Raw genomic sequence first — 9,539 nt, 5'->3', positions numbered from 1 at the left:
GTCAAAAGTCACCCCAAGCTTCCATGCCGAAGATCCTACCTGGACCAGCATTTCAGTCCTAGGCTACGCTTTAACCTAGGAGTTCTCAAAAGAACTGCATAGGTTTGATCCCTCCTTCCAAATAAAAGAATTGCTTATAGAGTAGTGCAAGGAATAGATATGCCACTTACTAGAAGACGTGTAACTTTTGTCATACTTTCTTGACTATTATTGGCACTACCAGTAGATTGGTCACCTTTAGCTTTTCTATTTTACAAGAGAGAGAGTTAAAATACCGCACTGCTAAACTTCACTAACACAGTCACTCTTACGCACAAAACTATTGCATGCCATTGCTGGAACTCACCGGCGAGGAACTCTTCCCCAGGCCCTGCACTGCTGCAGTGGGCCAGTCCTTTTGACAGATGGCTAGACCCACAGCTGTTTTGCCTGAGGAAGCCCACAGCAAGCCTTTCACCCCTGGAGACTGCACCACTAAAAGGGGGTGGCAGACAGGACAGCCATGTTTCTGTAAACTGCGACATTCCCCATGGGGTTTCCAAAGTCCAAGTGACAGGCACACGGGACGCCCTGATCTCAGGGATATCCCCCTCCCTGTGCAGACATGTAGGGCTGGACTGTGTATACTTTTCAGGGGCTCAAATAACTCCCTTGTCATTGGCATTGTGGTGGGATCCAGGCTGACACAGCCATGATCAAAAGTGCTAGGGATGTGATGGGCGTGCCAGGCACACAGTGACAGGCAATTCAACTCAGCAAGCCCTTCCAATTTGTCATCCCTTATCTCCTCAAGCCACTGATTTTGCTTAATCACTACTGCAATCCCACTAGTTGGTCCACATAATGTGTTATCATAGCAGACTTGCGAGTGCCCCAACAGCCAATGACCACCCTACTGTTGGTTCCCACCGTGTTTGGCTTTGCAACTAGTCCTCTGTCTCGCTTTACACACCCACTGCTTCCTCTTCTCATTACAAACTACTCTTCCTTTCTTTCTAGCCAGTGACAGCAAGTGAAGAGTGGTTTGATGCCCTGGGGGTTCCCAGAATTCTGGGATGTGAGATGTGAGATGTGAGATGTGGGATAAGATATGATACATCTACTACAGGCAAGACTATGGCCACATATTTCTTGCCATGCAGCTCACTCCCCCACTGGGGAGTTGCTATACTTGCTATAATAGAGGTTTCTGAAGATTCGTGTAGGGTACAGATGGCATTGTATTTAGAAGAGTATTTCCATGCTAGTTTCCAGGTGTCCCATGTGAAGTTTGACCAGATCACCTCTGAGCTAATCTGTGGTGTGAAACTGAGGTACCAACATGCACCTCTCAGAAAAGGTGCCTCTGAATCTGTACAAGCGGACTGTCTCTTCCTGAGTGTAGTGTTTGACCCAAGTAAGATCACAGCCTGTAAAGCTTCTGCAAAATGGTGTGCATTTGTGTGCCAAAAAGAACTTTACCTGACAGGGACAATCAAGGTGGGCTAGAGGTCATTGGGTGTTTCTAGCAGTCGGGGGTTCCTCTGAACTGAGGCCTGAGGGCTATGAGCTCCATTCACATTTATATCATGGCCTCAGAGGATCATGGTCACAAGGTCTACATCAATAAGCACTTTCACAAACTGGTTCTTGAAGCCAGAGCAGAGGATATCATGGAGACATATATGCAGGAGGCTCTGTCATTGCCCTGATACTGTGATGCATTGGCGTGCCCCTTGCACAGCAGCTGGAAGGGGATTTCTTCAGTGGGCCTGTTGTGCTGGTGAACTGCTTTCCAGTTTGCCCCATTAAATGGGCAACCAGGCCTGAGGCACCTGATGACCCTGCACTGCTTTTTCCTGCAGCCGCAGCAGCAGCTCTCCAAACGCTACCACAGCCGGTCAGGTGCAGAGGGACTGCAAGCATTCGGTCTTCTGAAAGTGAGAAGGCGGTTTTTATACTGCCTCCTTGATGCAGATGAAAATTTAGCTCCAACTGTGATTGTAGCTTTTTGCCTGGCGTGCAACATCCCTGTGAATGTCAGGGATGGGTTGTTGGCAAATTACACACACACACACCCACACACATACCTGGTTCTGATCTCTGTGCTATGGTAGATGTCTTCTTTGTGGATGGCAGGTGGGAGGAGCTGGTCCCTTTCCTTGGCTGCTGGTCCCACTTATTGGGAAGCAGCTGTGATCTGGCCATTCCTGGCAGTGTCCATTTCAGAGCATAGCCTATGGGTCCAGTGTGGCCAACAGAGGGAGGGCTTGGCATTTGCTGCCCTCTTTACTGCCCATTTTGTTTGTTGCTGTATTCTCACATCCCCTCCACTTTCTCCATCTCTGCTGGGGCCGTGGCATTTTGGAGGCGGCCATCTTCTGTGTCATCACTTCCCCCCTCATTAAGAGCCTCATGTTCCTCGCAGGAAGTGCATGCATGCATATTATTTCCATGGACAATATTTGGGTGCTGGGGAGCAGAAGAGCGTGAATGGGATGTTGCAAATTTTGATCTGACGAGGCTTGCTGGGCATTTGCCCTCCCTTCCCCTTTCCTGCCCATCGCTGTATGCCCAGCCAGGGGGGAAGGGGCTGCTGATACCGTGAAGCTTTGCCCACATTCTTCCAGTAGAGAGGCTTGTGGGACTCCTGACAGGGTGTCCAATGGGTGGAGATCCAGTAACGCCCCAGAAGGGGAATTGTGTGTCTCTGGCTGTGCAGGCAAAACACTGGTAAGGAAACTTGACTGGGTTAGGGGCCGCAGCCAAAATTTGGTACAGTTTATTTTCCATTGGGCTCCCATCTTCCTCCTTAATTTCTAGCCATGCTGGCCATTACGGAGGGCTGGGCCAGGGGGGATAATGCTTAACAGCATCTTGTAAAAGCAAAGTTCTTGATTAATTTTACTTCAGGGAATTTGTGTCAGAGCCACAAATTGTATTTGTTTTTTTATTGAAAAGGGGGAAAAAAACACATAGAAAGTGCTTTAACAAAAAAGTGAAAGAAATACAACAAAGAAAACATGTTAATATATCATTATAACAGTAAACAAGTACAATTCTATATATACTTATCTAATGCAAATATTATTCAAGTATGTGTTTATTTCTAATATTTTTATATGACTATCATTTTTTAACCTACTGTATTTTTTGTAAATGAGTCCCATATTTCATTATACTTGTCCATACAAAGTCTGCGTCTATAGGCAATCCGCTCATAAGTGGCAAGTGCAATCGGGTCTTTAATCCACTGAATAAATGGGGCCGTATATTTATCTTTCCAATGCTGCAATATCAGTCTTTTGGCCATAGTAAGGGTACGGAGAATCCATTTACGTTGTCCAACATAAATGGATTCTATGGACAACATGTCAGAGCCACAAATGATTATTTACTGCAGAGCCTACCAAGGGGCCAATCCAGACCCTTATCACGGCAGCACATAAGTTGTTCTTTATATTTTCAAAGATAAAATGCTCAGGAGGCTGAACTTAACAAGCATCTTGCCATCACCCATTTCTTGCTCAAAAGCTTCCTCCTCCTCTTACTGAGATGCTGAAACAATGATTTGAGCAGAGAAACAGAGGGGAAAAGATTATAAGCATTTTATGATTTCACATTTCTACGCTGATTTGAGAAAGACAAATTGGAAAAAGTCTCGCGCAACGGTATATCTAGCTGGTCCTCCATAACGCCCCAGCTGTATTTTGTTGATATTACAGTAGGGATGATATATATAGTCTCTTGAAACATCAAAACGGAGTAGAAAGATGCAGCTAAGATATGAAAATAATTTGTTCTCTATCTCCCTTTCTATTAGTTAGTGGTTTGTAAAGTGAGATTAATTTTCCCTCTTGATCTTTGTACAAGTATAGCCACAAGCAACCCTATTTTATTTATAGAATAATCAGATACGAAAAGGAGGACAGTGTTCCTGTCACTTTTATTTGGTTAGCTCTTCCTTTGAAGCTTCCATTTCAAATACACAAATGAAATATCGTTTGCAATCAACACGCAGTCTATAACGATTGAAACAAGTGCTGGACTAAGTGTTGCTTTAAAGGCAGCAGATTAAACAAGCTGTCCCAGGATCAGTAAGAACTCAGAGACAGTAAAAGAAGGGCTCTTTTAACAGAACTGCACGCCTAAGGTAGAAAGGGCCTTTACAGGTCAAACAACAAAATGCTTTGCACAATTCAGCAAGGGTACAGTCAAAAAAGTCAAGATGGCAGCTGTGATGCCATGATCAAAGCTCTGGCTAGTTTTTATGTTGGATGCCATACAGTTGGGGAGTTGGGACCATTCTTTTACTTTCACAAATTTACAGAATGCTACCAACATCTTCTGCAGAAATTTGTCTAGGAAACAAATACGGATTTCCTAAAGACAATTGAAATTGTCTGTAGTAAATATATCATACATACATGTAATGCACTTCATTGTTTTTAACCTATTAGAGTGGATTTTAACCCTAGAACTTGTACTGAGATTGTGGAAGGATTTAAGCAATTTGAATAGAATTAATGCTTTAGCTGGACCTACTTATTTTTTGCCTCGGATTCTTTGTTCCCAATCACATTTATGATCTCGTACTTCCTTGTGGCTTGATTATAAGTGCACCCTCCTGTCTTTGTTTTGGGACCTTGCCCATGGAGCATTCCTGAACATGTCCACGTGTGCTTGACCTGGCTTTGCAAACCCATCATACATTTTGGAGACTGAAGTATTCTGGTGCCCTGCTTGAGTCAAGAACGAACCTCAGCTTGTGCTTCCAGGGCCAAGTGAGAAGGCCAAAACACTTGTACATTGTAATCAGGATGAAAATGAATTCAGAAGTGCCCTCTTACAGATTTGTCAACGACACTACATCAATCTATGAGTAAAAGAATTTTTCCCCACATGACGTTGCTGGTGCCCCAAAGGCCTTCTGCTGCGCTCAGTTGATGAATGAGATGCCAAAATACAGAGTGGAAGCAAACAATTACGTGATGGGACTATTTCAGCTTCATAAGCCCTCCTGGGCCATATTGTCCAACGTTTGTGCTTTCCCACTGCAGACAGTAGGTAGGACTTAATTAAGAACATAAACATCAGTGTTGGTGGTTTCTTTTGAGTTGGGGCAATATAATATCGGCAAGGCAGCTTCTTACCCATGTCCTGTTTCTCCAAAGCTACCGAAGGGGAACTGTGTAAGTAGGAGTTTTGCCATTGCTGGGGTTTTCTGTGCAGGGCCATCCACAGCATAGAAAGCGGAGATTTTGTCAGCCCTTCGAGGTAGTCCAGACAAGAAGCACAAACCATGAGTACTAAGCCTTACCTTTATGGTAAAGTTACAGTAACAGAATCTTGCAAGTCTGAAAGAAATTTTCTCCTCTTTTACTTTCCAGGAAACTGGGGAGGGTCCCTCTGAGAGGCTTCCCACACCCCCTCTGCTCCCACAGCCTTTGCATGATGTGTCTAGGGCGCGGCTCTACCTCCCGACTCCCAAGGTCATTCCCACATACCGCTACAGACCTTATCCAAATGACAAAAGGAGCATCACAACATTGTAACACACACCTTGTGTACCTAACTGTGATGCGGCAATGCAAAAATACAAAAAGGACAGAGGTCTCATCACAATGCAGGCTTCGTAATTCCACCCCGCTCCCTCTCCATGGATGTCCTTTATTCTGAAGCAGCAATTCTATTTCTCAGTGGATAGAAATATCCCCAACAGATATTTCAAAGAGAAAAAAAGAAGAGTAAAGAAATGCAAACTCTGTGTCTGAAGGAAGACAGAATTGCTTTATAACTGGGGTAAGGAAAGGCCATTTGTGACAATTATGGATAAAAAATAAAATTGAAATGTTAAAAATTGAAATCATCACAGCAGCCAAAAACTAATTGAGGCTCATGATGTGATTAGAGTGCAGAGATTGGAATCACTGGACTCCTACAAGGATTTTTGGAACACGATCTACCTATCGTCCCCATGGATACAAAATGGTGTATCAGAAATAAAGTTTAAAAGCATTTTTAGGCACATTGGTAGGATCAAGTGCTGCAGGGTTTGGGGGCTAAAGTGTAATATCCAAAGACATTTCCAATTCAAAACAACCATTTCCTTAAACATTAATCACAGGTGTGAAGTTTTCATACTTGCCCTTCTTCATGATAGAGACCATTTTTTCGTACTGTTGCTATGAGAGAGATTGGCAAGAGAACTTAGGCGTTCACCTATGTGTTTTTGGCGTTCTGCATTTTCTTGGCTAAAAGATGTGCAAGTTTGAGCAACCCGAGTGGGTACATCCAGCGTGTATTGATCAGCCAAGCTAGAATCACTGTCCCAGCTCAAGCAAGTACTTATTTGTGAACATGTGCGCGCACAAATATGTTTTGTTTCAGATTTACCAATAATGCATTCACTTTCTCCCAGTGACAGATGACGTTTAGTCTAGGAAAAACTATCTGGAGAAAAATAAACAAGAGTCTTTTCTGCCCTTAAATATTAATCTTTTTCACATCAACTACAAAAAGTTAGTCTGTAGCTATTAGCTAAATATGTTTCTTCCCTTCATGACAGCCCTCTGGTGCTTCTTCTTTGACATGTGGAAGTCTTTTCGTCCCAGAGGTGAACAATATGTTTTGCAAACATGAGACCAAAGCTTTGGAGAATGTCCAATCTGATTATAACTTTACATTCTATTCAGGTACAAACTGTTGTTCAGTGTTTTGCTTCCTTTGAACTCCAATTAAGCAAACAGGCCTTGTTCTTGATTTATTCATTCAGCTTGAATCTGCTGGATTGCAGGTGCCCCGTGTTGCTGAAAGTTTCACACAGCCTATTTTGACAGGTTTACACTGCAATCCCACACACGCTAACTTAAGCTTGGTTCAATACAAATGAACTGAAACCCAAGTGGTGAATATGTGATTGCAATCTTCGTATGTGTTATGGTTATTAAAAGTAAAGCCAGTTTGGTCTCGGGGTGAAGGGCCCAGGCTAGAAAGCAGGAGACGGCAAGTTCTAGTCCCACCTTAGGCATGAAAGCTGGCCGGGTGACTTTGGGCCTCTCACTCTCTCTCAGCCCAACTCACCTCACAGGGTTGTTGTTGTGGGGAAAATAGGAGGAGGAAGGAGCATTAGGTTTGTTCGCCACCTTATTTATAAAAAATGACAGGATTAAAAAATCTAAAAAAAAAAAAAGCACTCCTGCTGCCATTTCCAATCTGCCTGTTTTATATTAGGTGGCACAGAGCTTCCGATTCAAAGGAAAAAAGGGGGGGAACCAAGTTGGGGCACATGGGAGCTCCTGCCTCTTTTCCTGAGACCGTGCAGACCATTCAGAAAGCAGCTGCTGTAAAGAGTTGCAGCGGGTGCTGCATTCATCCCGCCGCCGACCCTGGAGCGCCGTGTGGCCTTGGAATCCCTACTGCAAATGCCCTAATATTTTTGGGTAGTTTTAATAATATATAGACAAAAAGAAAAGCTATAGTCAATGCTAGCAGCTTTATAAAAAATGCTGAGCAGCTTTATAGAACCCACGATTTTATAAAAATAGACAATCATTTTACAAGGACTTTTATGTAAAAAGAAGCAGCAAGTTTTTTACCAATGAGCCTATGCATTCTATTCAAACGAGAGGGTTTTTCCCCCTCCTTTAAATAATATTTAAGTGAGGCAAGCACAAGTACAAAAAATACAAGTTACTTGGATGTTGTGTTGTTGGGTGCTGAATGAAGAATCCAGAAGTACATCTTTCCTTAAATGGTTTTTTCTCAAAATTTTTTAATATTGTTTACTGAGATATTCAACATACAGATTATGTTTCCTGAATGTACTTTTTAATTAAAATTAAACATTTACCCCTTTGAACTGAGAAATAAGTAAAATTTTCTATAAAGATACGTAGAATTCTCTAAAGCAAGACATGATAAATATATTACAGTGGCACATACTTTAAAATATTAAAATAAATTACTTTTTTAAAACAGGGAGACTAGGATACATTACCTGAAAAAATTCTCTTCTAGTCAATATATATACCACCTACTGTACACTGACATTAAGACAAATGATATATTCACAATACTCTACTAAAATTTGTGAATTACAATGTACTACATACATCTGCCTGTAATCACATTAGTATGAAGAGGAATTCTTAAAGGTGCATTACATCTATGCAATAAACGATGAAACAGTACAACCTTCATTTTCCCTTAATATACTTAATTCAAATCTTCTCTTCAAAAAAGCAGGTTTCTGTTTGCAAGGGACTACTTAAGGTGCATGCTTCACTTTCCCAACCCAAGGTGCTGAGTATGAAGAAGAAAATGATTTCCAAGTTCTTCCATAGCGTTCTTTCAAAGCTCAGAGCCAGAACTTCTCATTTGCAGAAGACCGTCAGCCTCTCATCTGTATCACACCTGTGTTGCCAACCAACCTCAGCTGGCCCTTCCAGCACCTCTCTGGTGATTTCTTTCATTCTCCAAAGATTTTTCTCTTTCAGAGACATATTCCAGTTACAGATAAAAGACTGCCCAGATAAGATGCTGAAGGATCCATCTTTCCATCTTCACTGTGGTGGTTGTCTCTTGTATTTATAATTCCCTGGAATCAGGAAGAAACAGATAAACTGTAAGTCTGATGAATCTGACCATCTGAAAATCAACGTTCAGCAATCAAAAATCAGAATTGCTTGCAATTTGGTGATATACATGAACAGGCACAATATACTGAAAATATTCAAGTTCTATTATTTAAAATTTTCTCGTGAAAATCAATGGATAAAAATAGTACTTCAACTGACGTCAGGGTTAAATAACTTCAGATTTAAAAAAAAAATTTTAAGAGGAAAAATAGTCCAGACTTAAAATTTTATTATTTATTCATTCATTTATTTAAATATATAATAGCTGCCCAACTCCAATGGACTCTGAGAGGCGTACAAAACTCCCCAAAATTTATAAAAACAGATAAACCTGCAACCACACAGACAGCCCAGACTAAAATAATCTAAAAACAACACAAATCAAAACAGTCCTCCCCCCACAAAAATACATCAACCCCAGGCCTGGGACCAAAGCCAGGTTTTCAGAGCTTTCCGTAATCCCAGGAGAGAGGGCCCTGTGCTTATGTCTAGGGAATGCTACTCCAGAGGGTGGGGCCACAACGGAGAAGGCATACTTCCTTGGTCCCACAAGGTGACAACCCTTAATAGAAGGGACCTGGAGTTGATGAACCTGCGTTCATCAAGATGCCTTGATTCTTTATCCTAGATTTCTGGGAAATATGGTTTGGGGGTACTGTATCACTGAGAGCTTGAGAAATTGCCATTTTGAGGGAATCCTAAATTTAACTCAGTGGAAAGAAAAATCTGCTGGTTTTTCTTTTCCTAGTATCTCCACAAGAATGAAAGGGTAAAGCTACTGTATCTTGCAGCATGGAAACCCACAGTAGAAACTCATCACCATTTCAGTAATATTTCTCGTTGTAGTTCTTTGTAGGTCTCTTAGTCAACAGGGATTTACGACATTATACAGCCAAAGCTTAGCAATATTTACGCAATTTG

At 41.9% G+C, this 9,539-nt stretch overlaps 1 protein-coding gene across 4 annotated transcripts in view; it reads right to left on the bottom strand.

Moving 5' to 3' along the window:
* Nucleotides 1-7,710: 7,710 nt before the first annotated feature.
* PLCE1 (phospholipase C epsilon 1) overlaps nt 7,711-9,539 on the bottom strand; it is a 153,321-nt gene continuing 151,492 nt past the window's right edge. For 3 of the 4 annotated variants that reach the window (XM_088128955.1, XM_088128956.1, XM_088128957.1), the window contains one exon: nt 7,711-8,578. The gene's annotated coding sequence lies outside the window, so the exon portion shown is untranslated. The remainder of the gene's footprint in view (nt 8,579-9,539) is intronic. The other variant, XM_088128958.1, reaches the window with a different exon arrangement.

This window comes from Python bivittatus, unplaced genomic scaffold (assembly GCF_059951505.1).
Source record: "Python bivittatus isolate LINGU-HERP-01145 unplaced genomic scaffold, Pbiv_v1 ctg000780_np1212, whole genome shotgun sequence".
NCBI classification, from domain to species: domain Eukaryota; kingdom Metazoa; phylum Chordata; class Lepidosauria; order Squamata; family Pythonidae; genus Python; species Python bivittatus.
The sequence above is the reverse complement of the archived record's forward strand: the minus strand, read 5'-3'. Positions and strand labels throughout refer to the sequence as shown.